Source organism: Herpailurus yagouaroundi, unplaced genomic scaffold, assembly GCF_014898765.1.
Source record: "Herpailurus yagouaroundi ecotype Mexico unplaced genomic scaffold, PumYag 142, whole genome shotgun sequence".
Taxonomy (NCBI): domain Eukaryota; kingdom Metazoa; phylum Chordata; class Mammalia; order Carnivora; family Felidae; genus Herpailurus; species Herpailurus yagouaroundi.
The window spans coordinates 9353564-9376779 of record NW_024412397.1 but is presented as its reverse complement, the minus strand read 5'-3'; the positions used below and the strand labels follow the sequence as shown (position 1 = coordinate 9376779).

Genomic DNA, 23216 nt, shown 5'->3' with positions numbered 1-23216 from the left:
TAGAAATTTGTGTAATGAGTTTCAGGACAGGAATCCTTGATGCCATCCTGGCATGATGTACTATCAGTTATACACACACACACACACACACACACACACACACACGTACATATACATACATATATATTTCTCTTTTTCTTAGGTTGATTTATTTAGAGAGAGAGAGACAGAGACAGAGAGCATGAGAGAGGAAGGCATGGAGAGAGAGGGAAAGAGGACCCCAAGCAGGATCCACACTGTCAGCACAGAGCCCATTGCAGGGCTCCATCCTGTCAACCATGAGATCATGACCTGAGCTGAAATCAAGAGTGGGACACCTATCTGACTGAGCCACTGGGGGCCCCCTATACTTCTAATTTACTTGAAAGTCCATATGAAAGATGTCTAAATGATTATTTACTGCCATGTGAACCATCACATCAAACTTCTCAACCCAATATTCTTCTTTTGTTCTTAGATTAAAACCTTACCTCATTCTTTAAATAAGACTCACTTGAGATTTCTCTCAGCTTCTCACTATCAAGACACTAAACAGTGCCTGTAAACACACTATTAAAAGGGAAGGGGCATCTTTCTTTTGCTAATGTTGGGGATTCCAAATCCTCCCTCCATCTCTTTCCCAACTCTCCACCCAGTCTCTAGAACTATTTTCTTTGCATTTACATTTGAACAATTTCTGGTCATTTCCACATTACAAACAAAAAAGCCTCCTGTTGGCCTCTCCAGACACATGTCCCTTCATCTGGTACCCTTTCAACAGGTCTCGAGAAAGCTGTCTATACAGTTGTTCCCACTTTGCACTCCTCAAGGCATTCAAAAATGATCTCTGATCTTATGATTTCAGAATTCATCAATGGCTTTCTTGGTAACAAATCTAATGGCCCATAGCTCACCTGCAGCATGTGTGATAGTATTAATCAAGCCTTCTTTCATAAACTTCCCTTTTCTTGGATTTTGTGACTGTGCACATTCCTGGTTTGGTGTTTCGTACCTCACCCTGGCACTTTTCAGTCTCCCCCTGAGGGACTCATTACTCTCCTCCCCTCAGTTAGATGTTAGCATTGCTCAGTAGCCTCTCAGGAACTTTTTTTTTTTTTTTTAACACACTACTTGCCAATACTTTTGCTCTTCTAGATTCAACAACATCCTTATAATGTCAGTTTTCTGGTAAATCTTTCAATTACTTTCCAATATATTATATAGCATAAAATTAAAATTCCTTACACAGAACCTATAAGACTGTAGATGAATTAAACCCTACCTCCCTCTCCAGCATAATTTCTTTCCTCTGTCCCCTTAATCCCTGTGTTGCAGGTCTGAAGGCCTTGTTGAAGGTCCTGGACCACAACAAGCTGTGTGTTTTCCCTCAGCTTGGCTAATCCCCAAGGCATACTCTATTCAGTTTCTAGCATTAAAACCATTTCTTCAAAGAAGTTAGTTAGCCGTAACTAACCAATCTAATAATCTTTCTTCCCTAACATCATTTTTCTCTCTCTCACAACTTAAAATTTCCTTCACAGATGGTATTATAATTTATAATTACACATTTATTTTTCATTCATATGTTTACTTTGTCTTCTCATTAAAAGGTAAGCCGCATGAGTGAGACCCTGTGTTCCCGACAATATATCTACTACCTCAGACTCACCAAGTGTCAGTGTATCACTGTGATGTTAAGAAAATACTTGTTCAAATGGCAGTATTTCATTCTCATTGCCAAGTAGTATTCCATTGTATATACAAACCACATCTTCTCCATTCATTAGTTGATGGACATTTGGGCTCTTTCCATAATTTGGCTATTGTTGAAAGCACTGCTATAAGCACTGGGGTACATGTGCCCCTATGAATCAGCACTCCTGTATCCCTTGGGTCAATTCCTAGCAGTGCTATTGCTGGGTCCTAGGGTAGTTCTATTTTTAATTTTTTGAGGAACCTCCACACTGTTTTCCAGACCAGCTGCACCAGTTTGCATTCCCACCAACAGTACAAGAGGGTTCCCGTTTCTCCACATCCTCTCCAGCACCTATAGCCTCCTGATTCATTCATTTTAGCCACTCTGACTGGTGTGAGGTGATATTTGAGTGTGGTTTTGATTTGTATTTCCCTGATGATGAGCGACGTTAAGCATCTTTTCATGTGTCTGTTGGCCATCTGGATGTCTTTTTTGGAAAAGTGTCTATTCATGTCTTTTGCCCATTTCTTCACTGGATTATTTGTTTGTCGGGTGTTGAGTTTGGCAAGTTCTCTATAGATTTTAGATACTAACCCTTTATCCAATATGTCATTTGCAAATATCTTCTCCCATTCCATCAATAGCCTTTTAGTTTTGTTGATTGTTTCCTTTGCAGTGCAGGAGCTTTTTATCTTCATGAGGTCCCAATAGTTCATTTTTGCTTTTATTTCCCTTGCCTTCAGAAATGTGTCAAGTACGAGATTGCTGAAGCTGAGGTCAAAGAAGTTGTTGCCTGTTTTCTCCTCTAGAGTTTTGATGGTTTCCTGTCTCACATTTAGGTCATGGATGGAACTGGAGAGTATTATGCTAAATGATATGTCAGAGAAAGATATCATATGTTTTCACTCATAGGTGGAACTTGAGAAACTTAATGGAGGACCATGGGGGAAGGAAAGGGGAAAAAATAGGTTCAAACAGAGAGGGAGACAAACCATAAGAAATTCTTGAATGCAGAGAACAAACTGAGGGTTAGTGCGGGGGTGGGGGGCTACAGGGGTGATGGGTGATGGGCATTAAGGAGGGCACTTATTGGGATGAGCACTGGGTGCTTTACGTAAATAATGAATCACAGGAATCTTCCCCCAAAACCAAGAGTACACTGTATAAACTATATGTTAACTAACTTGACAATAAATTATATATAAAAAAGTAACTTTTTATCAATTATACTCAATTAGATAAACAGCTTTAAAAACTTAAAAAAAAACATGCTCAATGGATCAGTGATCTTTAAATTAACATTTCCAAAGTGAAAGTATTACTATGCCCTCAGAGTGACTTTTCAAAATGTATTTTCTTTCTAGGAAATGACACTAACTATCCACTACTATCATCATTGGTAAAGCCAAACAATTAAACATCATCTTTTACCAATTCCTCTTTCCTATGTCCTCATCCAATAATTATTATGAACTACTTTTTTTAGTATTTCTCATATTCAACTTGATTACTACTACTACTGGCTGCTACCACCATGTTTTAGGGCATCTATCATTTTATTTAAATAATGAAATATTCTCACGATTGGTTTCTCATTCCTCCATTCTTGTACACCTTCTTAAGCAGTCTCCTCCCTGCAAAACCCATTCTCAAGAATCAGACAGGTATCTTCTAAAACTTGAAAGTGAGCATGTCTTTTCTCTGTTGCATAAAATGGAATACTGATTCCCCCATTTGCCTTCAGATATCTCCCGTCCCTTAGGTTGCCTCATAAAGTCTTTTATAATCTCACACTCTATCTCCTCAGTCCCTTCTCTTTCTGGTATTCCACCACCCACACCTACATGGTGCTCACACACCCTCCGCTAGCTAGAAGTCCTCATCCCTTGAATGGACTTCTGTGAATTCTTACTTGCTGTCCAGTCTTCCTGACCACTCTGCAAGTTCCAGCTTAAGTATCACTTCTTTGGGGATATTTACATTGTTTATCCTCCCATCTCCTTTAAATCTTTGTTCAGACGTCTCATAATAAAAATGACCACATGCAACACACTCACTCCCCATCATTCCAAATCCCTTTTACTATGTTAGATTTTTTTCTATTCATCCATAATACCTTTCATCGCTATATAAATAATATATGTAGAATGTGTTAATATCATAATTAATATTATTATTTATTTACTTCCTTTCCCCACTAGAATGAAAGCCTCGACATTTTATTATCTCCCTTTTTTACTGATATATTACAAATGCCTAGAATGGTGCCTGGCTCATACTTACTCAGTAAGTTTATAAATAGGATGATGATGAGGAGGAGGAGGATGATGATATTACCTAGCCCATAAGGTTGTTGTGATCTTAAATAATTGCACAATTCCTGGTACATGATAAGAGCTATATAAATATTAGATGAAATGCAACATTTTTAGATAACGATCACTAATATCTACTTACTCATTCAAAAACTTCAAAGAAAAGAAATTGATTCAAGGGCCAAAAGACGAGCAGTATTACAGGGCACTGTAATATGTTACTGGAAGCCCCTCTTCCTTTCAGGACTGAAGCTGAGAGTGCTAAGAGGTAGTAGTTCACAGCTGAGCCCCTCCTCCCATGACTGACCTTAGCTAATAGGCTACTTTACTCAATGTCATGTCTCCTTTCTGGAAGAAGCCTGCATCTTACAAGTGGCCAATGCAGGGGTACAAAGCATCTTACAAGTGGTCAGTGCAGGGGTACAATTAGAGGCAATTGTGCGGAAGCAAACCAGCTCCAGAGCTGCCTGTGCAATTACCCTTAAGGTGACTTCCCAGTAGCCCAACTTCTGTCTCTGTCAGTCCTGATTCGTTCATTCTCCAAGAGGTGTTATTCAAGAGACCACTCTCCAATAAAACTCCTACATACAAATCATCTCAAGAGTCTGTTTCCAAGGAGCTCCAACTACAGAAGTTGATATTAGCCTGAGCAACAGACTCTAGAATGGGATTTCAGAACAAAATTGGCCTCCAGTGCCTGGAAGCGACAACCACATCACTGGTGGTAGGAGGGGTATTGATAGACCTTGCATACAGTCGTTGTACAATTGTTAATATGTTCACCCACAGTAAACTGAGGCAGTAGGCCTGTGGAAGAAGACGCACGGGACAGATAAAGTGTTAGGCATATGGGAAGTCTAAGGGGTGAAGAACGGTAATTATGAGGAAAGGAGACTTTGATGGTAGTATCTGGGAGTAATGAGTGTTTGGGAAAAAGATAATGGAAGCCTAGGGTTAGCAATTAAAGCTGAAGGTGAAAGTTGGAGGGCCTGTTCTAAGTACAGAAAAGGCTGAGGCCCAAGACTAAATCATAAGGGTAGCAGAACTGAATAAGATATGATTCTCAGCTCTAGAAGGCCTCCACCACCAAGCTCAGAACCCTGAAGGAGGAGTGGTGGCATGAGTTACGTGCGGGCATCCATGTGGATGCACTTGGAAAACATGAATTCCCAGACACATGTGAACCCTCTAGCCATCCCATTTTGGCCCCTGCTTAAAGACAGTGTGGACACTGCCCTGCAGGTAAATGCATGACTCTACAAGGGAAAAAACAAATGAAAAGTAAGAGGCTTAATTCTGCCTGTTAAAACAAGAGAGGAATCCCTTTTTGTAGGAGCACTGACTTTAGAAAACTTGTAAATTCCTTCTGTATCACTTTGAGATATATATGAATCTTTTTCAAAGCTAAATAAGCCCCTTGTCAGCTTTATAACCCAGTAATGTTTTTCTTAAGAACCTGGAAACCATCTCTTTGAAATGTAATCTTTAAAGAAGATAACCCCCTTATCTCCCAGTTTCTATGGGAGGGTAGGAACCTAACTTCAGAGGCCTGTCACTTCAAGCTGCAAAACTACCCCAGTCATAACGAGAGGAGAGATTCAGCTCTCCTTTGGATAAAGCCAGTGAGCAAAGACAGATGATGCCTCCATTGCTAGGTAAATTTGAGAAAATGGTCTAACTCCTGTGACTTGAACTAGTTATGGTTTATCTTGAGAGCATGTGTGTAATGGGTTGTATCCGCTGGGCTCTGTTAAGAGCGAGATTTCTTTCTGTCTTGGCAATCTGTTAATGGATTTCCTGTGATGCACACCACACTCTATTACAATGCTTATTCAATGATAAAAATGTTCCTTTCTCTTCAACCTTTGTGCAGAAGGTGTCCTGCGTTGGAAGGAAAATCCGTCTTTAGTTGTACGTCCCCAACTCCATCCTCAGCTCAGCTGGTCCCTTGTCCTGAGGACCAGATCAACACTGACAAGGGGCGGCTAAGGAAGAGACAGAGGTGTGTGCCAGAGGAGCTGAGGTCATGACTAAGACGGACACGTGTGAGCCTGGAGCGCATCTGAGAACAGCGGATCAACAAAAACACTGAAAGCCAAATAAGAGGATGTTTCAGCACAGAAGCATTCCCAGGAGATGGGATTTAACCCCCTAGTAGAGGTCTCAGGAGACTTTTTCACGGTTGCTGCTAGATGACTCGGAAGCTTAGAAAAAGTGATGTCGCATATTAAGTGTAGCTAAAATGGTGGAACCGCAGTGGCAAAGTCCGCGGGGTGGAATCAAAGGGTGTGCTGAAGAGGGCTTCCTGACCTGGCGCTGCTATGTGACCCCAGGACCTACCCACTGACCCTGCTTGCTGAAGGATCTGCCTGACGCCCTCCTTGTCCAAACAATAAGGAGTGTTTTCCTCATTTTATCAGAGCAAGAAAGAATATAAATCTTAACCAGAATCACGAAGCAGTAGTGGCTGTCTTCTATAGACCAGGGATGACGGTAGGAGAGGCTTTTACAGAAGGGGGCTCCCTGCTATCAATGGGAATAACAGGATCCGAAATAATAGGAAAAAAATAAAACAAAACAAAACGGAAGTGTTCAACCTCCATGGATGCAGTGTCATTACGAGCAACCAAAGTGACATGGCAGCCACCTGAGCTTCAGGAGCTGATGAAACAGTTAACAGGAGGTGGCCTTTCTAGATATATGCGACCAGAAAAGATATTGTCCGATCTATATAATCAAGAATTAAAGAACAGATGATCAGGGGGCTGGAAGCAACCACTTCCCCGAAAAGCCACAGCCTCTTTCCCAGTTTCTGGACATGAGCCAGTTTTCAAGTCTGGAATCCACTTCCTGAAGGAGAGGCTGGGTCTCAGGCAGGGTGTACCCTGAAACACCACGGTGAGTATATAAGGAAAGAGTCCCCCAGTTCATCCCCAAAAGACCTACAGCCATTTACCCAGATACTGTATATTCCTAAAAGGGAAATACTCATACATTTGAGGACGGGCACAAGTCTGAGTACTCACTGATACCTGGCAATACAAAGCAACATCATCCCTCTAGGAGACAGTAGAGGGTATGTGTGAGGCAGGTAAAAATGGCCCACGTCCAACATATAGTAGGTCCATTGGGACCAGGGACCCTCGTAATGGATTGGACACAGTGGTTGGCAAAAACTTTACAGGGGTCCTTGGTTTGGTGAGGTAAGGCTTCTCATAGCACAGAAGACCAGGTGGGAAGCCTTTGACATCACCCCCACCCTCTGCTGCCAAGATAGTAAATCAATCCAGTATATTGCATCCTGGCATCTAGGTCAGAGATGAATACCAGCCTTTAGGACCTAAGGACTATTGGGTGATGTTCCCCATTAGATATCCATTTAATTCATCAGTCTAGATCAGCAGTTGCCAACTTTTTCTGCGAAAGGACAGATAGTAAATACTTTAGGCTTTGTGGAACATACAGTCTCTGTCATGTTATCATTCAACTTTGCTTTTGTAGCACAAAACAGCCATAGATAACACCTAAACAAATGTGTGGCTGTGTTCCAATAAAACTTTATTATTAAAAGTTAAGGGCCAGATTTGGCCACAGGTTATAGTTTGCTGACCTGTATTCTGGACAGTATTAAAAAATAATGATTCACATTTACTAAGACTTTACCATATGCCACATATGATCAAATTCTTATATTTATTGTTATGTATCCCTTACTATAGCCATATAGTTTAAGTTCATTATTTGACCCTATTTTTAAAATATTTTTGCTATGCATAAAATTTAAAAAATTATTTAGATCTTCAATAAGAAAAGAAAGAAACTAATAGAAAAATAGGCAAATTATAAGCCTCGGACATTCACAGAAGATAAAATTCCAACAGCCGCTAAACGTATAAAAAGATACCAGTGAGATACTATTTTATAGGTATGAGTATCATAGAGCAGTAGATTATATTCCTGTTCATAATATGTAGGTCTCCCCTCGGCAAAGGAGATATTTTCCTGTCTCACTGGGCTCAGGCTTGGTACGTAACTCGAAATCGTTGTGTGACTTACAGTCTTTCCCTGACATCAGGCTTGGTCTGGTGAAGCGTGTCTTACCCTGACTGCAGGAGTGGTCACGTGACCTGCTTTGGTGAATAAATGTGGACAATAACAATGTGTGTCACTCGTGAACAGCAGCTTTAGAAGCCAGCTCACAGCTAGGAAGTCTTCTCCCTCTGTCACAAGACAATGTGCTAGAGGCCAGGAACAAAGCAGCCAGTGATGAACCACGGGCTTGCAACACTAGGGATATGGGGAAGCAGGACTTCTTACATATTTGCAATGCTTATAAAAGTTGGTTATTTGGGGCGCCTGGGTGGCACAGTCGGTTAAGCGTCCGACTTCAGCCAGGTCATGATCTCGCGGTCCGGGAGTTCGAGCCCCGCGTCAGGCTCTGGGCTGATGGCTCAGAGCCTGGAGCCTGTTTCCGATTCTGTGTCTCCCTCTCTCTCTGCCCCCCCCCCCCGCCCCGTTCATGCTCTGTCTCTCTCTGTCCCAAAAATAAATAAATGCTGAAAAAAAATTTTTTTAAGTTGGTTATCACCACTCAGCCAGGATTTGAACCCCGGTCTCCTTGTTAACAACACCCCCGCCCCCGGCCAAGTTGCTAAACCTCACTTCCTAATCTGTAAAACATGGATAATGACAGTATTTTCTAGAGAGAAGTTTGTTTTGGAAATTAAGCGAATTAATACCTATAGTACATGCAGGGTGCTCAGCATTTGGCAGAGTCAATGCTATCTCCCTGATTCCTTTTACATAGTGAAGTCCGTACTAGTTATGCTAAAAAGCTAATTTGGGTTTCAGAATCAGTATCTGCTGATAAAATTTGTTGCCCTTCTTTATTCTTTAACCTTCTCCTGCTGTTATTTTGCACCAGGATATTTGTTTGGAATATGAGATCCCAGAGGAACACAGAATCAGTTGGCAGGTCCAGAGGAAGCTCCATTAGCATTTTCATCAAGCTTGGCAGATGGCCCCTCGGATAGCTTAGAAAGGGAATATGTTAAGGGCCAGGAGACTAGAAAGAGTTTTCTTACTAAGTGGAATGTCTATTCAAAAGAAAAAGGGAGATGGAATTATCCACAGAAAAGAAAAAGAGAAATCTGAAAGTCATAGTAATTTTATCTAATCTTTGAACGTTCATGTTGAGAAGAGTCATTCTTTCTGATACCCAGTGAAGTCTGGTATTGTAATCACTGTGATATTTACATATGAAAAGCATCTAGTTAATTATATTCTGACTGTTTGACCTGTGCGGAAAAAGATAATCAAAACAAAAAAGAGTCAGGAAGAACATATAACATTCATAAGCAATCTAAAGGAGCTCGGCCTCTGGAGAAGTGGGGAGTGCTTTTGCTAAACTTCAAGTGTCTTGTCAGTCATGGTATCACTGAGCGTTGAGACTTAAAGGAACCTTAGCGTTCAGTTTAGCGCAGCCAGCGTTTCTGGCACATCACGTGTGTGCCCGGCTCTGCTGGTTCCTGGAGACATATGACACAGAGAGTGAGTGCTGGCTGCCTAGAGGCACGTCAGCCCTCCTGGAGTACACAGGACACATAAGCATGGTCTCACAGCAAAGAGACGTCTAAACATGAGACAATAAGCTGTACAGAAATACACAGGAGGAAGTGATTAAGCCTGCCTTTTTGAGTCAGAAAAAGAAAACTTCAGAGAAGATCTCATTACTATAAATTAAAAAAAAAAAAAAAAAAAAGTAACTTACCAAAGGTTACCCAGTTGGCTAATGGCAGTGGGATTTGAACTATAGACTTATTTTTTGTCATATAGAAATCTGAAGTTTTTTTCATCTTTTTTATGGTTTTACTTATTCTAAGGCCATTTCTTTCAAAACGTGAATTAAAATATTTCCATTTTTAAAATAGCGTCCGATCTGAATTTTCATTATGACAGAGAGTTACTCTGTCAATGCAAGGATTAGAGTATTGCTTCAAATTTAAACCTGGGGAAATTCAAACGAAATTAGCAGGATCAAATATCTAACATGGAGAGCACACAGCACAGAGTATTCGGTGGCTCACATGTCTAGAAATACCCCTATCAGTCAGGAAGTTGCCATCATTCAACAATATTACCTCCTTCTCAAAAGAAAGAGAAAAAAATTAATATAAATGTGTGATTGTCCTTTAGACACTTGGGACAAATTTAAAATATTTTAAATTGATGCAATTATTTGGTAAGGCTCACTACCTTGGAAGTGCTTGAGATCTGACCAACACGCCAACTCCTCTCTTCCTAACATCGAGCCAAATGCGGTGTATTAGCCAGGGTTCCTGAGAGAAAAAGGACAAGTACAATGTGTGGATTATACAGAAAGAGATTTAGTGAAGGTAACTGGCTCGTGCAAATATGGAAGCTAAGGATCCCCAGGATTTGTAGTTGGCAAAGCTGATGATACAGTGTAGTGACTGTGGTGTCGTTCTAGTCCGACGTTCTGAGAGCCAAGAGAGTTAACGGTGTGAGTGCCATCTGAAAGCCATGATTCTTGAGACCCAAGAAGAGATATCCACACTGCATATCCACACTGGGGAGGACAATCTGCTTTACTTGGTCTCATTCAATGTTAATGTCAACCAGAAATACCCTCACACGCAGACCCAGAATACTGTTTGATCAAATGTCTGGGCACCTTGTGGCCCAGTCAAGTTGACTCATAAAATTAACCATCCTACCTGGGAAATAATAAAAACCAACCAACATTGCTTGAATGAATGATGAAAGCCTTGAAAATACACAAGAAAATGTGTAAACACAAAGTTGTATTTAGGTGCCGGATTGGGGAAATGTTGTAATTTCTCCCTAATGCAAAAGAAAATAGGAACTTTAGTCAAAGGAAATTAATGAAAAATATTCATTGGGCCTCAATGATCTGAGCTTCCTGAGCCTCCCAAATAATGATCGAGTGGCTTCGGTTGGGAGGTTGGCTCTTCCTGGGTTTATGCACATGGGGTATATGCCCACCATCTGGTTCGTGGTTAGTGCTTCTATTCCAAGCAGCACGTAGCTAGGAGATAGCAACCTTCCACTGAGGAAGCGAACACCAGGGCACGATTCACTGGGTCCTTCACAGGCAGCTGCATGCCTTTCTCTGTAGCAAGTCAAGAAATATTGTAATTAAAACTGCTTTCAATTTATTTCCTCCTGTGGAATTCTACAAGGAACCTGGGAGCGGTTGAGCCTCCCACATGCTTTTCACTATCAGTTCCCTCTCTGTTTGGGTTGCAGTTCCTTCTTTCCACAGCATTATCTAACCTAGTCCCAATCTCTGCTTTGTAACATTGGTACACTTGAAACAATTTTGTTTTGCCTAAAAGATAAAAAAAAAATGTGTGTGTGTGTGTGTGTGCATATATGCCTGTGCAACCTGTGGTTGTCATAACTGTTGCATAATGAATGGTAAGGACTCATCTCCTAAGGGTTTGCTGTTAGCATATTATCTTCCCTAAAAAATTACTTTTTAAATCAAAATAAAATATTATAAGCCCAGCAATTATTTAAACAAATAAAACAAACACTTGTATTGCACTATGTGTTAGTCACGGTTCTTAATGCTTTACACATATTAATTTACTAAATCCTCGCAATAGACCCATGAGTTGGACACTGTAACTATGCCCATTTTATAGATAAGGAACCTGACGCACAGAGATATTCAGTAATTTGCTCAAGGCCATGAAGTTAGAATGGGTTAGGATCAGAATTTGGACCCAGGAAGCCTGGTTCCAGAAACTGTATCCTTGGCCATCATGTTCTACCATTTCTGACAGTCTGTGTCATGAGTTATCAGGGAAAACTAAGATTCTTATCTTCAATTGGAGACTCCTAGCTCCTGAGATGCTAGAAATGATGCCTTCCTGGTTTACATCCATTTTCTCCACGCCACTGTCTAGTGCTGCACCGACTGCAGTCGTCACCATCAGCAGACTAGAAGGATGAAAACGTCTGGCTCTTTGGGAGAAAGGAGTTCTTCCGAAAATACATATGATTACTGTTTTACCAAGAGCATGTTTTTCTCCAAGAAAATATGAGAAGGAAGCCACTCCCAACCCAAATGCTTTTTTTCTTGGTCACTCCCCAAACAGCCTTTCTGGACTTTTATTCCTTACTGATTTCCTTTCCAAAATTTATCTATAATTTCTCTCTTAACACTCCTACTGCTTTCAGCCCAAACTGTGATGCTAGAACTTGTATCCTGAGATTGTTGAGCTTTTCTCCATCCTCAACTACTTCACATGCTCCATCTTTTTTCCTATAACTGAAATCTCCATAGACCTGTAAGCATAGATTCTATTCTCTTACATCCCAAGTACAGGAAAACCTTGGGTTGTCAGTAACTTGTTCTGTAAGTGTTCCAAAAGACAGGCAAACATTTCTAATAAATTTTAACTTGATAAACGAGCGAGGTCTTGCAATACAAGTAGTATGTGATGCTGAATGTCACATGATTACAACTGAGCCAATGGTGGTAGTGGTCCTCCTCCTCCTCCTCCTTCTTCTCTCTCTCTCTCTCTCTCTCTCTCTCTCTCCATAAGATTGTGGGTGATCATCTCCCATACTTGGATGCTTGGTCTAGGGCCATGGTGTTCGGCAGAAATCAGTGATTTTTCAGAATATTGGAAGGTGCCCACAACTGGCACTAGTGTATTTTTTGTCACCTCAAAGCACCCATGGACAGTCCTTTGCTTTTGCATACAAGAGTGAGCTTGGGAATGCTTTGCTTCATTCTAGGTCAGGCTGCCTGCAGACAGAGACCCTTTCCTCTGCTGCCTTATTGCCAGTTACATCAGATACAGTATATGACAAGAGTTTATCGATACTGCACTGTAGTCAACATCCATGCAAGCATGTACAATGGCCCCCATGCAGATACAGATTCCATGGAGCCAAAAGACAGCAGTGATTCCTTTAGTGATAGTGAAAGTTGTCATACACAGTAACCCTCCTCTCACTCCCTCCCTCACACTACCCATGAAGGTTTTCAAAGGGAAGCGCAGGTTAAATTTATTTATTTTTCTTTATATTTTATTATTTTGTATTACATTAGAGTATTGTAATCATTTTTATATGAATATTTTTGGATTGTGGAATGAATAATCTGAGTTTCCATTATTTCTTGTGGGGCACAAAAACAGACACATAGACCAATGGAATAGAATAGAAACCCCAGAATTAGACCCACAAAAGTATGGCCAACTCATCTTTGACAAAGCAGGAAAGAATATCCAATGGGATAAAGACATTCTCTTTAACAAATGGTGCTGGGAGAACTGGACAGCAACATGGAGAAGGATGAAACTAGACCACTTTCTTACACCATTCACAAAAATAACCTCAAAATGGATGAAGGACCTGAATGTGAGACAGGAAACCATCAAAACCCTAGAGGAGAAAGCAGGAAAAAACCTCTCTGACCTCAGCCGCAGCAATTTCCTACTTGACATATCTCTAAAGGCAAGGGAATGAAAAGCAAAAATGAACTATTGGTACCTCATGAAGATAAAAAGCTTCTGCACTGCAAAGTAAACAACCAACAAAACTAAAAGGCAACCAACGGAATGGGAAAAGATATTTGCAAATGACATATCGGACAAAGGGCTAGTATCCAAAATCTATAAAGAGCTCACCAAACTCTACACCCGAAAAACAAATAACCCAGTGAAGAAATGGGCAGAAAACATGAATAGACACTTCTCTAAAGAAGACATCCAGATGGCCAACAGGCACATGAAAAGATGCTCAACGTCGCTCCTCATCAGGGAAATACAAATCAAAACCATACTCAGATATCACCTCATGCCAGTCAGAGTGGCCAAAATGAACAAGTCAGGAGACTATAGATGCTGGCAAGGATGTGGAGAAACAGGAACCCTCTTGCACTATTGGTGGGAATGCAAACCGGTGCAGCCACTCTGGAAAACTGTGGAGGTTCCTCAAAAAATTAAAAATAGATCTACCCTATGACCCGGCAATAGCACTACTAGGAATTTACCCAAGGGATACAGGAGTGATGATGCATAGGGGCACTTGTACCCCAATGTTTATAGCAGCACTCTCAACAATAGCCAAATTATGGAAAGAGCCTAAATGTCTATCGACTGATGAATGGATAAAGAAATTGTGGTGTATATACACAACGGAATACTACGTGGCAATGAGAAAGAATGAAATATGTAGCAACGTGGATGGAGCTGGAGAGTGTTATGCTAAGTGAAATAAGTCATACAGAGAGACACAGATACCATATGTTTTCACTCTTATGTGGATCCTGAGAAACCTAACAGAAGACCATGGGGGAGGGAAAGGAAAAAAAAAAAGAAAGAAAGGTTAGAGAGGGAGGGAGCCAAAGCATAAGAGACTCTTAAAAACTGAGAACTGAGGGTTGATGGGGGGTGGGAGGGAGGGGTGGATGGATGATGGGTATTGAGGAGGGCACCTGTTGGGATGAGCACTGGGTGTTGTATGGAAACCAATTTGACAATAAATTTCATATTTAAAAAAATAAAAAATAAAAAACAAATGCTTTGGCATGTTTCTGGAACAAACTATGCTTGCAAACCAAAGTTCTCCTGTACTTCTGGATCAAACAAGTGGAGTTATGTCCGTGTTTCCTAATGCCATGATGGAAAGGAAACAACTGTTGCTAAAAAAAAAAAAAAAAAAAAAAAATCCCAACACCTCTGAGGTTCATACCAATTAAACTATTCTAATCTTGGCCCTTTCATCCACTGACAACTTTGCTGTATGACTCTTGCTTTCTTCTTCACCCGAACTTAAACCTCTTTAAGAGTAATCTAACCTCCTGGCCTCAAGTAATTCCTTGATCTTATCTCCAATGATCTCCTTTACTCTGCCCCAGTCCCCTCAATTTAAGCCCTTGACTATTCATCACCTGAAATTAGGCACCCCATACCTTTAATGCAAATATCCCACTCTGAGACCACCACACCCTCCTATATTTCTAACTTGCTTTCTTCAGTAATGTCACTACAAAGCTGTTTCACTGGCATCAAAACCTTCAGTTCATTGCCCCCCCCCCCCGCTTATGTCCTATTCATTAATCTCCTTTTCACTTCCCTTTTTATTGAGTTTAGATTCCATGGGACATCAGCTGAGTACCATAGAAAAATTATCTTAAATACACTCTAAATTCTCTTTTCCCTTTGCCTTTGGATCTCATTTACCAACCCCCCACAAAAAAAAAAAAAAAACCCACAAAACTCAAATCCTTGCTAATAAAAAATATGTCTAACAGACCAGCAGCACTGTATCACCTGGAGTTTGTTAAATGTTAGAATTTCAGGCCCGAGATCTGAAGAATCAGAACCTGCATTTTAACAAGATCCCCAGGCAGTGCCTGTGCAGAAGAGTGCTGGAGAAAATAAATCTCTGGGTCCTTACCATGTAGGTGTTCCTCTGTGTTGCACAAATTAATCTCTCCAAATATACCCTGAATCCGATCTCTTTCCCTTTCTGAAAAGCTATGAACTATGAAATATCCCACTTGGATCTCTCCATCGCTTTTAAATCCTTCTTTTAATAATTTAAGCATGATTTAGTCCAGATTTCTCAATCCTGGCTATATATTACCATCATCCAGAAACTTTCAAAAACTTATTGATGCTCAGGCCAACTCCAGAATTATTAAATCGGAATTTCTGAAGCTGGGACACGGTTACAGTTACTTTTTAAATTCTCTCTAGAGACAGTAGAAAAATCAGTGGTTGCCAGAGGCTGTGGGAGGATGGAAGAGAAGGACAGAGACGAACAGGCAGAATACAGAGGACGTTTAGGGCAACGAAAATACTCTGTACAATACTTCAGTGATGGATACTAATCATTTTACATTGATCCAAATGTACAAAACCAAGAGTGAATTCTAATGTAAACTATGCATTACGATGTGTCGACGTAGGTCATCAAATGTAACAAATGTACCACTCTGATGGAGGATGCTGATAATGGGGAGGCTGTGTATGTGGGGGCAGGGGACAGATGGAAAATCTCTGTACCTTCCTCTCAATTTTACTGTGAACATAAAACTGCTCTACAAAAATGAAGTCTTCAAAAAACATCTCTCCAGATAATTCTTTTATACAGCCAGGGTTGAGAATCAATAATCTAGCCTCTTTACTTTAAAAACAAAACAAACAAACAAACAAAAACCCAAAACCTCTCAGTCACACACAATCCTCCCTTCCACTTACACAGCTAACCTGCTGAAATGGACACATCACTGATGTTCCGAACCTCGCTTCCCTTAGAGCCTGGGACAAAGGCTAAAGCACAAACAATTTACTGGGGGTGTTCAATCCAAGGGAGCTGGATCGAAGGTCAAAGGCAGCAAAGGTGGAAAGCAAGAAGAGCCAACACAAGGCTGCATCATTAAGTCAGCCCCCTGGGTGACTGTTCACTCACTTCCTCGGGACTGTCCACGAAGCTATATAAAAAGCATCTGAGGACTTTCTGTTTGCGGGAAGAGGAAAGGAGGGAATATTTATCCCTGGGCTCCTTCACCGGCAGTGTGAAAGCTTCCAGCACGGAGCATTAACTCCTCCGTACCTTGGGACTGTGATGTCGGGGTACAGAGCTGGCTCGGGTGCCATCTCACACTACGGCCAAAGCAAGGAAGCTCTGGGCTTGGAGGAAAGAAGCAAGCAATGTGACCTGAAGAACATAGTTCTGGTTTGAAATCTCATTGCTTTGTTCCACCTGTGGTATACTGTAAAAGTTTCCATGTGTCATTCCACATGGCACATTCTCATGTCACAGACTTTCCAAGATACTAAAGGACAGTACTGCACAGTGATTAAGAGCATATGCTCCAGAATTAGAGTGTTAGCATTTGAATCCCAGTGTCTCCACTTTTTAACTTTTAACAGGATGTATGCCAGTTCCCTAATCTGAAAGGAGACAGTAAGATTATCTTCCCTAAAGACTTTTGAAAGAAGATTAAAGGAGCACCTGGGTGGCTCGGTGGGTTCAGCATCCAATTTTGGCTCGGGTCATGATCTCGCAGTTCGTGCGTTTGAGCCCCGCGTCGGGCTCTGTGCTGACACTCAGAGCCTGGAGTCTGCTTCGGATGCTGTGTCTCCCTCTCCCTCTGCCCCTTCCTTCCTCCTTCTCTCTCTCTCTCAAAAATAAATAAACGCTAAATATTTTTAGAAAGGAAAGAGGATTACAATAAGCACAATTCATGGAAGAGTGCCTGTTACACAGTTAGAAAGATATGTCTGCAATTATTTCTAGGCTTTAACACTCTGCTTCTTCAGATCTTCACGTTTTACCACAAGCACATCTTCACTACACTGCTTCCTCTTCCTAATATGAGCTGCAAAATGTTGACAGTTGTTTCAATTATTCACCCAGATCAGGTACCTCTGTTTACCTGACCCTGCGGTGTCCTTGAATTTGAATATTCCATCTTTTATTCTCTCTGCCATAAACAACATTCCGCGTGGGATATGATAATGGAGGGAACTTTTAAACTTCTTTCACTTAGAAAAACACATGCTTTCTCTTCTCTCCCTCTCTCTTCCTCACGCACGCGCACACACACTTCAACCTTGAACAAAAGGGTTCAAGCTTCTCCCTAGGAGAGTAAGGAGAAGAAACTTTGAAAAGAATACAGGACTGAAATTTTTAAATAGGTCTAAATTTTAATAACCAAAATTACTGGTTATTAAACTGGCAAATTAGACTGGCATATTTTCAAATCTGCTCTAAAATGATATTCAGTGGTGAAACAAAGATAAATCCCTCCAACACAGATGAAAGGAATTATGTGCAACATTAAAATAGTTATGTTATCATACATCTAACAAATTGAGACTCCTCAACAAACCTCTAACTCATAAATACTTGTAATTTTTGTTAAGTTTTTGGTTTTACTTAGCATATTATTGGCATTTCTGTTTTATGGCTGGATATAATAGGGACCTGAATATTATATATTTCTATGACATAATATTATAATATATATTATATAGTCTGCTCTTTTCCCAATGAGAAAAAAATTTGGATCAATTTGAATAGATTAAATTTTAGGGATGTAGATGAAATATAATGCCACCTTATAGTGTTTACTATATTATTTTAGTAATATATGCTTACAATATAAAACAAAACATTGATATAAATTATTACTTTTTATCTGTGCAACAATTTGTTTAAACTCATCACATACATCTTTTACATCAATGAAATTTCATCCCTGAAGATGAATATCTGAGTTATCTAACTCAGCTTCCCAGAGCACATTACTATTATTTCCGGGTAAGTTGTGAAGGTAACTTTTTAAATAGAGAGAGGCAGGGATGCTGTCACTAGAAGTGTTCCCTAAAGCTAAAATCTCCCCTATCCAAGACAAATCTGCACTTACTCAGCGTCTAAAGACATGTTCAAGTCATATCCAAGCCTTATGATTGTCACAGTATGTTTCCTATAATAATCACTAAATCTACATTAAATTTCTTTTTTTTGTATTTTTACCAATTACTTCAGGTGACCTTTATAAGCAACCAAAAATTACTCCTGGGGTTATCTCAGGCTAATGTGTCTTCTCCAAACTGTACTTTGTTATTAACAATGAAATTACTGACAGTTTATTCTTGAATATTAATAATTTTTTAAAGAATCTTGCATGAGGTACCTTCCTCTTTCCTGAGGAAAGTCTGGGAAAGAAAGAAAACATACCTTGTACCTAGGCACATATAAGATATCTCAGTCATTCTCAATATTTGATTAGAATGAAGGCTCTTTAAAAATGCTACTTAGGTATTCTGGCCAGCAATTTTCTGTCACTTGCCTGTTATCATTTCACCAGCAAAACAGAACAAAACCACTCTCCTTTTAAAGAGAAAGACATTAAGAAATCAGGATTCATAAAAGATTTCTACTGAATATGTATTTTGAATGTATAAAATATGTAAATTGAAGGCTATATCTTTTCAAATATTTTATTGACATAGAATTACATTTTAAATAAATGTGATATATATTGGAGCACCTGGGTGGCTCAGTCGGTTAAGTATCTGACTCTTGGTTGGGGCTCAGGTTATGATCTCACAGCTTTGTGGGTTTGAGCCCCACATGGGGCTCTATGCTGGCAGTGCAGGGCCTGCTTGGGATTCTCTCTCTCACCCTCTCTCTCTGCCCCTCCCCCACTTGCACTGTCTTTGTCTCTCTCAAAATACACTTTAAAAGAAAAAAAGATAATAAAATATATATTATGTTTGTAATTCTGAAATTATATTGGTTACTGAGCAAATAAATAGCCTATGTTTGGACTTGAGGGCTTTCATTGGGGAAGGAGAGGGATATAAATATAGAAGATGGTGAGAAAGAATTTTGTACTGAATTTTAATTACAGGTATTAGTATTAATTCATATTTTCTAAAATACATGTATATTTTACTTCTGTTCACAGGAATACCCCAGATGCAAAGAAGATCCCGGTAGCCACGCACAAACCTAGATCCCAGTGCCTGTGTCCATTCCTTACCAGAAGAAACCAGGGCCTCTAGCAGTAAATCCAGGTCTGGGACAGAGGAGGTACAACATGAAATAAGTGATAAATACTGCAACTTGTTGAACCAGAAAGCCAGAAAATGCCTAAAGAGATAGTAGAGCCAAATAAAAAACACACAGGGGCCACCTGAAGGAATTCCACATTCCAAAGTTAGGTCAATTTTTACATGAAGAAGAACAATGATTGCAAGGGATTTTGACAGACTGAATTAAAAAAAGCATCAAAGCATCAAAAGAGGAAGGGCTAGAGAAAGCGAAAGCTCTGCTTCACAGATGAGTGCTAGGGACAGAGTTAGAAAACAACTGCCTCGTAAGTCCCAAGGTAATAAAAGAGAGATTGAAAGAATGACAGAAAAGAGGCAACGTGGTACCAATTATAAGTGTTCTTCATTTTACTCATCTTTCAACATTTCTGTAGCTTTGTAAGTCTCACAAATAAAACAAACTTTAAAAGCGCACACGCAGAATTCTGCCACGTTTTTCAAGGACACGTGCAAATAGAAAGGGTACAGGTCAAACAGTGTATAATTGTCTCTGACGGGCTGGGGAGACAGGGATAATGAAATAAGAAAAAAAGATATATTACATTGCACTTTGAAATGACAATAACATGAAAATTCCATTTTGCTGGTGGAAAACAGAAACAAAAATAAGTAAAGGAAAAAATGAATCGTATTTCGAGATCAGTGGAGCCCCTAAAACATTCGCTTCACATTTTTTTTCTTTAATCTTTTATAAAATCTAAGCCCTGTTCATACTTTTGGTGCACAAAATATCACAGAGTAACATGGTCTTCTGTGTGGACCAGCAGTATAATATACACATGTTCAGACACACAACCACATAGTAAATGCTCCTTGCATTTTTATTACTTACGACACAGACTTTCAAAACAAGGGGGTGTGAGCTGGAATGATCTGAAGAGAGCAGAATCTTTATCAATTGGTATCATTATATTAAGAAATTCATTTACTGAGAGAGAGACAGAGAGAGAGAGAGACAGAGAGATTTTGAAATCTTCCCATTATCTCCAACCTTTTAAATTGTACTCTTTTTTCCAGAATAAATATAATCTCTTGATGTAGTAATCACCTGGACATTTGCATATGAAAAGCATCTACTTAATTATGTTTTGACTACGAAACCTGTCCCAAATAGGAGACCGAAAACATCAAAATAAAATGATATCAGATCATCAAAGCAAGAAGCAGATCAGCAGGATGTCCAGACTTCAATAACAAGATAACTCCCAGGAAGACAAAATATGTTAGAACTTCTTAATTCTAGTATGAATAACATCGCACTAGTTTTGTCTTTTTTATGCAAAACAAAAATAAACACCTTTAAGTTAAAAGTGCCTGTATATGTAAATTGGCTATGAAAACAGATTTCTGTGAAATTTATACACTATGGAGTCGCTACAACTGGGTCTCATCAAATTCCAGGGTTATAAAATTTAGGAAAGTCTTTGAGACAACCAAAAGGGACAGGGGAAGTGATAATACGCAAAGTACCTGAGCCAGCACTCGATAATCTGTCATTCTTGCTTCGTGGGTACCTTTTCTTGAAGTTCCCATCACTCAGAAAGGACAATTCAAGGAGGCCCTAGCTGAAATGGTGGCCTGTGACTCTCAGCTATTAAATACTAACTTCAGCAAACTGGGCCATCACCCAAGACTGTTTTCACATAGCCTAAGTCATTGACCATCGATCACGAGGGTCGTGGAACATGAGGATCATCAGAACTCCTGTTACACATGCACTTCTACGTGTTCAAAACCGTGTATCATGTTCTTAAAGACAACAGCAAAACCGCGTTAGCTTTTGGAGACAAGATTTGGATCTGTTAAATTCACTAAGCAGGAGGCCATTCAACTCAGGTGGCTCCAATGCCACCATGGCCTACACGTAAAGCAAACTCCAAGCCCACAAATGTCTCAAGGTTATGAAATCAAAATGCTACAACCAACCAACACAAACAGCCAAACAGGCTTTAAGCCACAGCCAGTCGATAACGACCTTACCTTGGGGGCACCTGGGAGGCTCAGTCTGGACATCCCACTCTTGCTTTCAGCTCGGGTCAGTCTCAGGGTTCGTGGGTTTGAGCCCCAAGGAGAGCTCCACGCTGACGGTGCAGAGCCTGCTTAGGATTCTCTCTCTCCCTCTCGCTCTCAAAATAAACTTCTCTGAAAAGAAAACCGCCTTGCTTTCTTTCTGCCTTTTCTCTACAAAAGCCTCTCCCTGAGCTCCTGTCCCTAAAAAGCTCTTCCTCATTCCCAGATTGGTGCTGCCCCATTCAAATCAATTTTTGCTCAAATAAGCTCTTAAAAAAAAAAAAAAATTGCAATATGCCTCAGTTTACCTTTCAGCACTTCTGCGGTCAGAAGAGGGAAGTGAAGAAAGAGCCCCACCTCCCCCGGGAGAAAGGAGCACCCCCCCACCCCCTCCCCCCCCTCCCCGCGCCGCCCCCCGCCCCACCCCCCACCCCAGGCACCTGCTGAGACCGAGCTCGCTGCTCTCCCGCTGCGCCTGGAGGTGCTGGGAAGCTCCTCTGGGATCCGGGCTCCTCAGCTTCTCTGTCACGAGCGTCCACACTGCCAGCGCCCTTTTCCCCTCACCGTCTCCGAAACCGGCCACAGGCCACCAGGTCGCATTTAAAAACCACAGCGGGTCAGCCTCACGTTGGGTCCAACGTAGAAATCGGTCCGGGTCTGGATCCGACGGGGGCCAGGGTCTGAGGTTCCGACATCAAAACCGGACCGGGTCCAGGGTCACTCCGGGTCCGGCTCAGACACAAGGCTGGGAGCAACCAGCGTGAGGCCTCCGGTGAACACAATTTGGTTTGAACGCTGAACAAGGAGGTCAAATCTATCCAAATCATCCAGAGATGATCCCGAGTGAAGTGGCCACAGTGGAGAACTTTTCATTTTTAACCTCGGGTCAGCGTAGCCAGTAGGAGGTGCCCTGGAGAACAAGGGGAAATGAAACCTGTCCTCCACAGTTTCTGGTGACCAGGACGGGACCTGCCGGGACACCTGACTTGCTCCGGAGCCTGCAAACCGATCCTGGGGAAACTAGCGGAAGCCAGCAAACGGTAAGAGCCAGGCCTCCCAGATCCCCGTCTGTGGCGCCTGCTGGAGGCGGGAAGGTAACACTTCACTCTTCCTTTCCAAGTTCAGATGGGCAGGACATTCCATTTGTGAGAATTAGATCTTGGAATCGTGACTTGTGAGCTTGCTTCTGGGGACCCATTGGTGATCAATGCTCTGTCTCCTAGAACCATTCATTGCCTTCTTAATTGTCTTGTTTTGTGCTCTGAGAACTTGGCTTGGCACTTGTCAGTTTGGGGGCCCCCACAAATGTGGTGGGGCAGAAATGTGGACTGCACCCCGTTTGCAACTAGGATTTTACCTACTGTGTCAGTTCTCGGGCAGGGGGCCGGGGGGAGGGGCGAAATTACCCGAGTCTGCTTTCCCTTACCTTTAGACTGGCTCTGGATCTTGAGAGGGTGGTGCTTTTGCACCATCTCTGGGGGATTCCTCTTGGGTCGCTGGGGTCATTCAACCCTGCCAGAAATATTTACTTTTCCCCCCTGGCTGAAGCCTGACAAGATATTTGAAAGGATATTTTTAACT

At 41.0% G+C, this 23216-nt stretch overlaps 1 long non-coding RNA gene across 1 annotated transcript; it reads left to right on the top strand.

Moving 5' to 3' along the window:
• Positions 1-1323: 1323 nt before the first annotated feature.
• Positions 1324-13002, top strand: LOC121032614 (uncharacterized). The gene is made up of 4 exons (XR_005791388.1): positions 1324-1334; positions 5900-5905; positions 10381-10385; positions 12928-13002. It is a non-coding gene; the product is annotated as an uncharacterized LOC121032614 (long non-coding RNA).
• The last annotated feature ends 10214 nt before the right edge of the window (positions 13003-23216 follow it).